At 37.8% G+C, this 12,383-nt stretch overlaps 1 protein-coding gene across 1 annotated transcript in view; it reads right to left on the reverse strand.

The window, feature by feature from the left end:
• Positions 1-2,910, reverse strand: part of MARCH8 (membrane-associated ring finger (C3HC4) 8, E3 ubiquitin protein ligase) — a 92,908-nt gene extending 89,998 nt beyond the window's left edge. Inside the window, exon 1 of the mRNA XM_008581527.1 lies at positions 2,866-2,910. The gene's annotated coding sequence lies outside the window, so the exon portion shown is untranslated. The remainder of the gene's footprint in view (positions 1-2,865) is intronic.
• Between the last annotated feature and the right edge of the window lie 9,473 nt (positions 2,911-12,383).

Below are 12,383 nucleotides of genomic sequence, written 5' to 3' on the forward strand. Positions count from 1 at the left end.
CACTAACCTAACTGAATTGTATATCCTTGTAATACATGAATTTCATGGTCTCTAAATTACACCTCAAGAGTCTTGTTTAATACAGCCTGACAAGGCCCTATGTGGTGTGAACCCTATGTACCTATCCAACTTCATTTTGTAACACCCTCTCCCTCTACGGTCCAGTCCTCTCAGACCTCCCAGATCCTTCCTACCACAGGGCCTTTATATATATATATATATACTGTTCTCTGCCTGCAGTGCTCTTCCTTCCCTCATGATCTAAGTAACTCTTACTCAACCACCCAAACATCTTCGGGAAGAAAATCACACATTTATAGGTCTTTACAGCATCAATGAAGAACCTTTATTTCATTAATAATTATCACGAATGGAATTCTACATTTATTGAATTTTTTAATTAATGACTTCCTCCCCTACTGGGCTGTAAGCTCCCCAAAGGCAGAGATCATATCTTGTTTTGCTCACCTTTGCATATCTCTCTCTCCCCACAGCCAACTTCTCCCCAATGCCTAATCATATAAGATCTATTCAATAAATGCTGATCAATCTCCCTGAGACAGCAGCCAGAATCGGGTTGAATTTCATTTGCAACTCAAACTATTACCCGGCACTATTAACTATCTTAAATGCTGATCAAGTATTCTTATGGAAATTTAGAAAACACTAAAAAAATTCAATATTTTTCAATCTGGTACAATTCCTTTCAATGAGAAGAAACCAATGCTCTTTAAATACCTGGAGCAGACTGACACCAGACTTAGTTCAAAATTGTAATGGGAAACTGTTAACAGAGTGAAGAGGCAACCTAAAGAATGGGAGAAAATATGTACAAACTATACATCTGATAATATATCAAGAATATATAAGGAACTTAAGTCAACAGCAAAAAAACAAATAACCCAACTGAGAAATGAGCAAAGGATCTTAATAGACATTTCTCAAAAGAAGACATACAAATGGCCAACAAGCATGTGAAAAAATGCTCCACATCATTAATCATCAGGGAAATGCAAATCAAAACAATGAGATACCACCTCATTACAGTTAGAATGGCTATTATCAAAGACAAAAGAAAACAAGTGTTGATAGGGATGTGAAGAAAAGAGAACACTTGCACACAGTTGGTGGAGATGTAAATTAGTACAGCCACTATAGAAAACAGTATGGAGGTTTCTCAAAAAATTAAACATAGAACTGCTATTTGATCCAACAATCCCACTACTGGGTATATACCCAAAGGAAATTAAGTCAGTAATCGAAGAGATATCTGCACTCCCATGTTTACTACAGCATAATTTACAATAGCCAAGATATGGAATCAATCTAAGTGCCCAACAATAGATGAATGGATTAAAAAAAAAAGTGTGGTATATATACAAAATGGAATACTATTTGGCCATATAAAAGAATGAAATCCTGTCATTTGCAGAAACAGGGCTGGACTTGGAGGACATTATATTAAGTAAAGTAAACCAAGCACATAAAGACAAATAAAAAATGACCTCAACTCATTTGTGGACTCAAAGAAGAAAAAAAAAGTTGATATTATAGATGCAGAGAGTAGAACAGTGGTTACCAGAGACTGGGGGAAATGAGGAGGAGGGAAAACAGGGAGAGGTTGATCAACGAATACCAAGTTCAATTAGATAGGAGGAACAAGTTCTGATCTTCTATTGCACAGTACAGTGACTATGAGTAATAGTCAAATTTTGTATGTTACATAATAGCTAGAGGAGAGGCTTCTGAATGTTTTCACCACAAAGAAATGATATATGCATGAGGTGTCTACGGCCATACCACCCTGAACGCGCCCGATCTCGTCTGATATATGCATAAGGTGACTGATACATTAACTACCCTAACCCAATTATCATACGACATATATATGCATCAAAACATCAAACTGTATCCCATAAGTACGTATAAATACAATGTGTCAAAATAAAATCTATAAAAATAAATTGTAATGGAATTCAAATATAATGAAATGTGATCTAAGTATCTTTAAGAATATTTCTTAAAAGGCCACAATTACAAGTTGTTAAGAATTACTGATAAAATCACTTTTAGAGGAAAACTTAAGTTTTCATAAGTTACAGATGAGAAATTTCAACCTTTTAGCCAAAACTCCAATGCTGAATAGGTAGCAAGTTACTGAAGCTATACCTGCACAATCAGATAAGGACACAAAACACACTACTGCACTAACAGTATCACTTCAAAGCCTTATTCGCTTCACTCAGCCAGGAAGAACACTCCCCCGCAAGCACATCACACCTGGCAACTGTCTCACCCTCACTAGACCACGGGGTAGCAAGGCAAAAACCCTAAGGTATAAAGATTATCTGCTCCTGTGCTTTACTGAAATGAAGATCAAAATTAAACTTCAAAGTACTAAGAAATTTCAGGGAAGATAATATAGTAACACTGGAAAGTGTTATATGCCATCTTTTTTTTTTAAAGAAAGTCTGAAACAAAGCTTTGTTATTTAGGCTTCATCTGTTAACACTATTAACTCAAAGAACAATGACCTTATTTTAAAATATCAGAATCAATCAAAAATTTTAAATGCAACAAAAATAAAGTAATAATTACCAGAAAATATATATGCAATTACTAAAGTGCAGAAATCATAAAACACAAGCATACACCACAGACTACAGTTCAATGAGAAACAAAAGACTGGTTTGTTAGTTTTTATATCTCCTTGAACAATTCAGAGCATTATTAGAGGTGATGAAGAATAAAATCAATGTTAAATAATAATAAGCAATGCTGAAGTGGAAAATGAAATCCAAAGCATAAATGGTTTAAACAGCTGATAAAGCTTGAGAAACAAACTGAAAAAAATATAAATACCACCTGATATAGTTTGTATATGTTGTCTCTCTGAAAGCCCATGTTGAAATCTGATCCCCAATGAGGTAGTGTTAGGAGGTGTCATGGGGGCGGATTACACATGAATGGACTGATGCCATCCCTGGGGGAGGGGGATAGCGAGTGACTTCTTGCTCTATTAGCTCCCAGGACAGCTGGTTGTTTAAAGGAGCCTGGCACCTCCCCTCCCTCTCTCTCTCTCTTGCTTCCTCTGGCCATGTGATCTCCTTGGTGTAAGTCCTGGAACTCAAAAGCTGAAGAGTCTAGAGCTCTGATATCCATGAACAGGAGAGCATAGTGTATCCCAGCTCCAGTGGATAGAGAGAACAATTTGCCTTTTTTCTCCATCTTTGTTCTCTCTGGGCCCCCAGCAGATCGGACGGTTCCTGCCCATACTGAGGGCAGATCCTTCCCACCCAGTCCACTCAGGCTCTCATGCTAATCTCTTCTGGAAACATCCTATGGACATACCTAATAACATAGCTTTATCAGTATTCCTTAATCTAGTTAAGTTGACACCTATAAATAACAGTCACAAGTCCACCCTTTGTCCATAATTTGGTGTCCATACTTATCTCCTTAGACCATACTTAATCTTCAAATGAGACAGTAATGTAACAGTTCTGCCTAACATGATGTTCTGCCTATCCTGCATACAACCAAAAACGCATTAATCCCTGGCAAAGTCCTCAGATGATATTTACTCTTCTCCTGATATCCCATGATTTAAGTGCAAATATTATGACCTCCTTGCACCCTCCAGCTGCCTGTCATTTTCCGCCATGAGTAAAAGCTGCCATCTCAGACTCTTGAGCCATATAAACCTCTTTTCCTTATAAATTACCCATTGTCAGGTATTCTGTTATAGCAACACAAAAATGGACTAATACACCATCTGTGAATAATAATGCTAGAGAAAAAAATAATAATAAATGAAAGCACCTACAAATTATAAGTGCTTTACATGCATATCTCATTTAAATTGCATAGCAGTGCCAGGAGGGAGAGAAACTTTTCTCTCCATTTCACACATGGCTTAGAGAAGCTAATTAACTTACCCAAGGTTTCATGGTCATATTTCAGGGAATCTCAGATGCTGGCATTTGCCTGATCTTACAGAATGTGCCAACATAAAGTTCCTATACTACTAGACCACAACTGCTCCCTGCCTAACCTGGGATTCCAAGGTGCCAATTACAGAGATGTTAAAATGTGAACGAATGTGCAACCTATACTTTACTAAATATGGTAGTATGTGGCAACTTATAAGGTGAACCTAAAATATGTAGGGTTTGTTTTTTTTTTTTTTTAATTTAACCTGAGGGAAATTAGGGTCTAGCCATCGTATTCCCTTGCTAACAGAATACAAAAATAGTGAAAACACTCTTTGAAAAAGGAGATCTGTTGGGGTTCTTTTAGCATTTCACAAAAAGGGAAATCTAACTGCCTTTGGAGATGGAAAACACCATTAACGAAGTACAGAAATAGTCTACTTCCTTTAACTCTTCCAAGAGCTCTTCAATCTTGCCCTGCAGTGTTTGATCCTTACGGAGGAGGAAAGAGGAGAGGTCAAGGCTCCAGCAGCCCAGAGCCCTTCCTGGACACTGACCACATTGTAAGGAAGTGACCTGTTTACTTTCCTGCCTCCCTCCTTGAGGGCTCAGTAATGAAGTGATGATTATAATTACATGCATGGATTCCAGCCACTTATCACAGGATGTTCTGTGCTCTATTGCTGTGTAACAAACTACCCGAAACTTTGTTGCTTAAAACAAGCCACGATTTCCTATTTCTCACAAGTCCATGGATTGGCCCAGCAGCTCTTCTGCTGTTCTTACTTGACTTACTCAGGGAGCTCCACTGGGCTCAGCAGGGAAGGGTGGGCCTACCTCTCCACATGGCCTTTTCTCTCGGGCTTCTTCACCTAATGGTGGCAACATCCTGAGAAGGCTTGCCCATTGCACAGGGTGCCTCTGTTTGCATCATGTCTGCTGATGTCCACATGTCCCACTGGCCAGCTTCAAGACACATAGATAAGCCCAAAATCAAGGGGTGGGGATAGAGACTCTACCACTTGATGAGAGGAACAAGCCAAGTCACATTGCAAAGGTGATTCATTAGGGGCCATTTTGTAACAATTTACCACACATTGTTTTGCTATCTTTCTGATTATTATTTTCATTGGTAGAGTTTCTTTTATTATATGTTTTCATACGTATTGCATCTTCATAACTAATTATGATCTTTAACTTGCAACGTGGAAAAAAAAAGTTGCTGTGCTCTATTTCTACTTCAGAAAAAACTGGATCTAAAACCTGCTACAGTTTAAAGACTAGAATTACTTTTGGCAGCAATTCATGCCATTTGAAGATCTTATGTTTCTTCACAAACATGTGGATCTTTTGAAGAATCTTTTATAGCTGGACAGAGGAAAGAACTTTAGCCACATTTTATAAGAAAAATCTAAAGCAGTTATACTTCATTTGAAGCACTTCCTGCAAAAAGGAATTCTCAGCATGTCACTGTATAATGTAGCATATAATGCCGGTGGCACAGACTGACTGCTCTGTGCCAGCCAGCTGTCACCCCAGCCTGCAGCAAGCATCTTCTCTACTTACTGCAGTAAACTGGAGAAACCAGAGAGGGGCTTGCCTTACCTACTCATCTACTCAGCCAGGGCAAACCTTCCCAAGCACCCGTGACATGCCATGGTCAACCCCACCCTTGTGCATTCTGCTCCACATTCTTGGCATGTTCTCCACACTCTGCCCACCAGGCCAAAAACTCCCTGGCCTTCAGAGCACATCTCAAAGCTTCTCTCTCCCCTGGAAGCAAATAACAGCAAAACAAGTTCCCCTTTCCCATTTTCACCACCCACAGCACTTACCCCATATTCTTCACAGGTTGACATTTAATCATCTAAAAATGGTATTTCAGTATATGTGATGGTTAATTTTACATGCCAACTTGACTAGGCCACAGTATCCAGATATTTGGTCAAATATTATTCTAGATGTTTCTGTGAAGATTTTTTTTTACATGAAATTAACATTTAAATTGGTAGACTCTGAATAAAGCAGATTACCTTCCATAATGTGGGTAAGCCTCATCCAATTAGTTGAAGGCCTTAATAAGAAAGAGTAACCTACCCCAGAAAAAGGAAATTCTGCCAGAAGGGTGCCTTTAGTCTTAAACCCCAAAATCAGCTCTTCCCTGGATCTCCAGCCTGCCAGCCCACCCTGCAGATTTTGGACTTGCTAACCTCCAAAATCACAAGCCAATTCCTCAGAATAAATCTCAATACCTCTCTCATTCTTTCCCTCCCTTCATCCCTCCCTCTCTCAACACACACACACTGTATATATGTATTTATATGTGAGCTCGCGCACACACGCGCACGCACACGCGCACATGCACACACACACACACACACACACACTATTATTTCTGCTTCTTTAGAGAACTCCAACTGGTACAATATACCATAGTTTTAGATCATTCCCTGTACCATATAAATCTTGGCCTATATACAAAGCTAAATGTTCCCTGGACAGTTATATACTTCTTTAGTACTCCCTATGGTGTTCTGTACCATTATATATTTCTTTAATACTCCCTATGGTGCTCTACGCAAAGCAGGGGTGAAATATTCCTGGAACTTTAACTTGTGTTTCCTTACAACTAAACCTCACGTCTTCCAGTTTCCTAATCTTTCTGCGTCGCTGACTGATATGAATACATAACAAAGCAAGAAGCTGTAAGAAAGTAAAGGAACACTGCTCTCACTCTCCTATGGTTAAATCCCAAAGACATGCAATGTCTATTAAGAATTTTAACATTAATTTGCACACAGGTGGTAGGATATAAAAAACTTTAGGTTTATTGTTTGCTCTATGATCCTAGAATCCATTCTTTTTAATTTTCTCCAATTAGAAAACACCTTCTAGTGAAAAAAATATATAGTTAGGCAAAAGAGTTGCTGTCAATCTCCAAATCAATAACCCAAGACTTAATTTAAAGTAATATAAGTGTGGATAAGAAACATCTATTATTTATTTATTTATTTATTTATTGGTGGCTGGCCAGTATGGGGATCAGTTATTTGTTTTTAAATCAGCTATCCTTTTCAGAGATTTTTAACCTCATTTTAAATCTCTTCTCTTTGGGATGACATGGAATACTTAAGTCATGGCTGGCCAGGTAGCTCAGTTATTACAGTGCAGCATTGTTAACACCAAGGTCAAGGGTTTGGATCCCCATACAGGCCAGCTGCCCCAAACTAAAAAATAAAATAAAACACTTAAGCCAATTATCCTAACCAAACAAATGGATAAGCATGTATTTTCATACTCTGACCCAAACACTGAATTGGCTCATCCATCATTTTCTGAGCATCTGCTAAATGCCAGGCTCCTATTGGGAACTGGAAAATGTCAGAAGGGTAATATAGCTAATGCCCAGAATGTACAGAATGCTCACATTTATTAAGCTACTCTTTATCAACATGCACATTTCTGCTTCCACCAGTTGGGTACATTATCAAAGATCTATTGTTCATCTCCAAACCTGTTTATCAGTTGTACTCATTACTGCAGTTGTATAATTTGATTTAATGCTATGTAAACTGATCACAAATGAGCACAAATGTGGCTACAAAATAAGAAGTTACTACTACTACAAAAACTAAGTTTAATACTTTGGAGAGTATCCATACAGGCATATAACTTTCCCTTAAAATTTTTGACAGGGCTGGCCAGTACGCTCAGTTGGTTAGAGCACAGCCTTATAACACTAAGGTCACAGGTTCAGATCACCATACCAGCCAGCAGCCAAAAAACAGGACAAATTTTTTTGCTGCTCTGCGCATGTCCATGAATGACCATAAGAGTACTTAGAGTATGATTATGTGGTTACAAATGCATTTTGCAATTTTCACAGATATGGAATCCATGAAAAATGAGGATTAACTGTGTATCATAAGTACATTAAACATAAAGAGACTAAATAAATGGTTCAATTAAAAGGTACTGATTGTTAGAAAGGGAAGGGAAAAATAAAAGACCCAATTATATCATGTCTACAAGAGAGGCATTTTGAATATAAAGACACAGGTTAAAAGTAAGAGGACAGAAAAAGATACACCATATGAACATTAACAGTGTGGATAACACAACATTTTCAGTGACACAGACGAAATTTTAAAAATTTGAATAGCCACGGATCTATTAAATAAGTTAAACTGGTTAGCCTACCCTTCTGCAAAAAAAAAAGACCTCAAAGTTCGGATGGTTTCACTGGTGAATTCTATCAAACATACAAGGAAGAAAATTAGGGAAGAAACAATTCCCAACTCATTTTAGAAGGTTTGCATAGACCTATCACCAAAACATTTTTAAAAAATTATAAAAAGTCTACAAAACATGACCACAGTTTATGAACATAGATAAAAACATCCTTAGCAAAACAATGGAAAAATCAAAATCAATAATATGAAAAGAATAATATATCAGGATGATGCAGGGTTTATCTCAGGAATATAAAGTTTGAGTTAACTTAAAAGTCAATGTCATTTCCCATTATAACAGATGGTGAAATAAGGCCCTCTTTCTAAGAGCAGGACTGATGCCACTTAAGATAGCTCCTCCATTGTGTGAAAGTTAGGCGGGGAAAGTGGGGGTGGGACGGGAGGAGCTCCACTAACTGCAAAATTAGCTCATGTACTGTTGGCTTGCTTGCATTGGCTAATAACTCCTAGTGCAGTGATTGGGCGACTGAACTGCCATGCTTGCAGCTTTAAAAACCAAAAGTAAAAACGGCTCACTGCCGCACTCTGAATTGGCTGGTGCAGTCCCGGCTGCTGGAAATAAAAATCTTTTTCTCTTTTTCTATATCAGTCTCCGAGGGTGATTTCTCCTGACACCTATAACATTTGGGGGCTCGTCCGGGATAACTATCACCCTTTGGGGACCGACCCCACAGTGCTGGGATTTTTTCCCACACTACAAAGTCTCTAGGGGGGAGCTCCTGAGAATTCTATATCAGTCTCCGAGGGTGATTTCTCCTGACACCTATAACATTTGGGGGCTCGTCCGGGATAACTATCACCCTTTGGGGACTGACCCCACAGTGCTGGGATTTTTTCCCACACTACAAAGTCTCTAGGGGGGAGCTCCTGAGAAGACATTCCTCAGCCCCGGAGGCACACGATCTTCTGCTGGCAGCTTAGGATTTCCTGGTGCCTCTAGATTTGGGTGAGTCAACTCTTCTGGTGGGGAAATCAGGCAAGACTGGATGCAGTCGCAACATCTCTTCCCCGGACCCAGCGAGACGTCGCTGTGGTCCACTTGGTGGCCTCCCTTGGTGGCCAAACTTGTGTATTATCTTTGTGTTTGTCTTCATATTAACCTCGTGAGTTTATGTTGTTGTGAGTCTTGTTTTGCATTTGGGTATCAGAGCTCTGATTTAGGGACTTTGTGGAAGGCTGGATGCAGCACTACTTCCCAAGTCCAGGACTCCCATGAGACATCGTCTGGTCCTTTGGTTTGGAATTGTTTGGAAATTTGTTGTGGCCACTTGTCTTTGTCTTTTGTGTGTTGCTGCGTGTGCATATACGTTTTGTAGCTTGTATGTCTTTAACTGTGGTCATATGTAATGTAATAGTGAAGCATGATAAGTATCTGCCATCCTGTGTCTCTAACCTTTATTGTGCTAGTTATACATTTCTATGACACTGGAATCTGAGAGCCTAATTTAATTACTGGCAAAAATTGGAAAGTTTTGGGCAACAGAGAGGACCCCAGCTGCAAAAGGCAAGTGGCCACTGGGACTATTTTGCTCCCATGTCTATGCTGCTGGTAGTTCTCTCCTGGAGTCCCTGGCCTAAATTCTGATAAGGAAATGCTTTATTCTCTTTATCTTTCTCTGATTTTCTGAGCCCTCTTCTGTCCCCTTGGATTGTATCCACTTCTGTTTAAGTGCACCCTGGAGGGCTCCTGGCTAGGCTTTGTTTTTCTGATTTAAATCTGGTTGGTACTTTTCTTCTTTATGCTGAAAACAGTGGTGAGAACTGCTTTTATCAATTACTGTTAATGGAATAAATTGGCCCCACCATTGGGACTAAGCTGAACTGGATGACCCCACTCCTCTTTTCTCTTTGTTTGCTTGGTTAGACATTTAGTTGAGTACCAGCAATCTGAATAACCTCTCCAATCCTGTTGGCATGCACAACACAGATGCCCCCTATTCCATGCCGTTGATTGGTACCATAGGTGTGGAGTATGACAAGTTACAACTTAGACCAACTACTTTGGCTGAGACGTCTCTTTGGGATGCACGTGTGTGCATATGCATGAGTGTTTTGTCTGTATATATGGCAACTATTTCTGCCTGCTTTTCAAGCTACTACTTAGGGGTCACAAGATCCAAATTGTGCTTTTGGCCTTAAGATCACTGGGAAAAGGCAATGCCTAGGTGCAACAAATCAAGTGCTCAGCTAAATTACAGCAAAATATTTGGGAAGATTTGCTCCATTTGATCTGGCTAGAGAAGAAAACGTTCTCTGCATTTCTTTGAAAAGGCTTGCATACTTGCCTTGCAATGTAAATTTGTCTCCTTGAAAATTCCCACGTACTTTGCTTTGCAAAGTAAATTTGTTACCTTGCTTTCTCTAAAAAAGATAAGCTTTGGCATTTTCAGAAATGCAATTTAAAATCAACTATCCTTTTTGAACTAGTAAGTTTTCTATTTTATCTGTCTCATTAACATTGTAAACAAAACCTATATTAATTAATAAAGGTGTAGCTTGATGTAAAAATTAGACAAATATAAATAGGTTAAATGCTTATAAATAAAATCATAATTTCAAATTGCTTCTCAGGAATTTGAAATCTTAAATTGTTATATTAATAAAATACTAAAACATTAATTATTATATAAGTTTATGTTTATATTTTAATGTTTTGTTTTTATATGATAGAAAAAAAACCCAAATATTTGAATCTGTTAAAATTAAAACATGTCTCTTCAGAAGTTAGAAATAGTTTTTTATCTACAAATATTAATATAAAACAATTCAAAATTGCTTGCTTCATGGGTTACTGGAAAATTGGAGCTAATGAGTCAATTATAATCAATATGCATAATTCAAACTGCTAGGTATAAAGACTTTTTAACAGAATATTTTTTATAAAAATATATTTTGGTAAAGGTTATTAAAAACAAAGGTAATATGTTTTTTGTTTAAAAAATTTTTTTTGTCTAAATTAAAAATAAAGGGTTTATAAGAACTAATAATGTTAAGGGACACCCCAACCCCTACTGATCTTAACATATGCATTCTGCTTCTGTACAAATCGCTTGCTAAAATAAAGGGGAATAAACAGAGTGGCATGGCCAACGCCATTTTAGGCAGCTCTGCCATTTTAGCCTGAAAAGTCCCTATGGGGAATCCAGGGTGGGGAGGGGCTACAGGGCTACCCACAAAATTAGCTTATGTATCGCTGGCTTGCTTGCATTGGCTAGATTGTGTTAGGTGTGAAAAATTCCCGCCTAGCTAAAAATAAAAGCTGCGAGAGGTTTTAACTCGGGGCTGCGTACTTCGATTGGCCTGCATAGCCCTGGCTGCCAGAAATAAACTCTTTTCCTTTTCCCATCACCCGGTTCTAGTGGGCAAATTTCTTTTACCCATCGGACGTTGGCCATAACAATAAAAAGTTTATGATAATCTTATGTGATCAAAATTCACTGAGATTAGATTTGTTTATAAATTTTTATTCAAATTAGTTGTAATTTTAACAGAGCACTGGTACAAAAAGTAAAATTTGGTTTCCTTCTTAAAATTTTCCTATAATATTAATAACAGATAAAAGAAGGTATTTTCTATAATTCATGGAAACTCAAGATTGCTGCCTCATAACTTTAACCTTTGTTAAGAGGCCTTTGAAACTAGTTAATAAACCAAGTTTGGGGGCTGGAAAAACCATAAATACGTATTTGGTAAAAATAGCTGAGCCTCAAACTGGGCTTTGTATAATCTGCTCTGACAAATGGACCCACATTTACTAGCCTGAATATATAAAAATGTTTTTATCAGTGTACATCTTTTCCTGGGTTTACTAATCAAACAAGATTATATTTGTCTTTACCAGAGGCTTTTAATTAAAAACCCAGCGAAAAAAAGAAAAACCTTTCTCTATGTATAATTTTTAGACAAATTAGGCCAATTTGACATTGATAATAAAGAAACAAACATGTAAAAAGGAGGTAATTTTTAAAAGGCTATAGATGTGGAGATATGGTTATGGTTAGAGGGGCTAGAGAAAAAAAATAATAAAAAAATAATTTTTATGTAAGAAAGCATCTGGTACAGCGTATTTTTGTCCTAGAGTAAAATGACTGGCTATTTAGATAGTAGGAAGTATAGGACAAAAACAGAATGTCTGAATAAGTCTTGATAATGGTTTAGGTAGATAAGTTTGTTAAAAGGGTTTTACAGTAAAAAAAAA

The sequence above is a fragment of the Galeopterus variegatus genome, unplaced genomic scaffold, assembly GCF_000696425.1.
Source record: "Galeopterus variegatus unplaced genomic scaffold, G_variegatus-3.0.2 Scaffold2381, whole genome shotgun sequence".
Taxonomy (NCBI): Eukaryota; Metazoa; Chordata; class Mammalia; order Dermoptera; family Cynocephalidae; genus Galeopterus; species Galeopterus variegatus.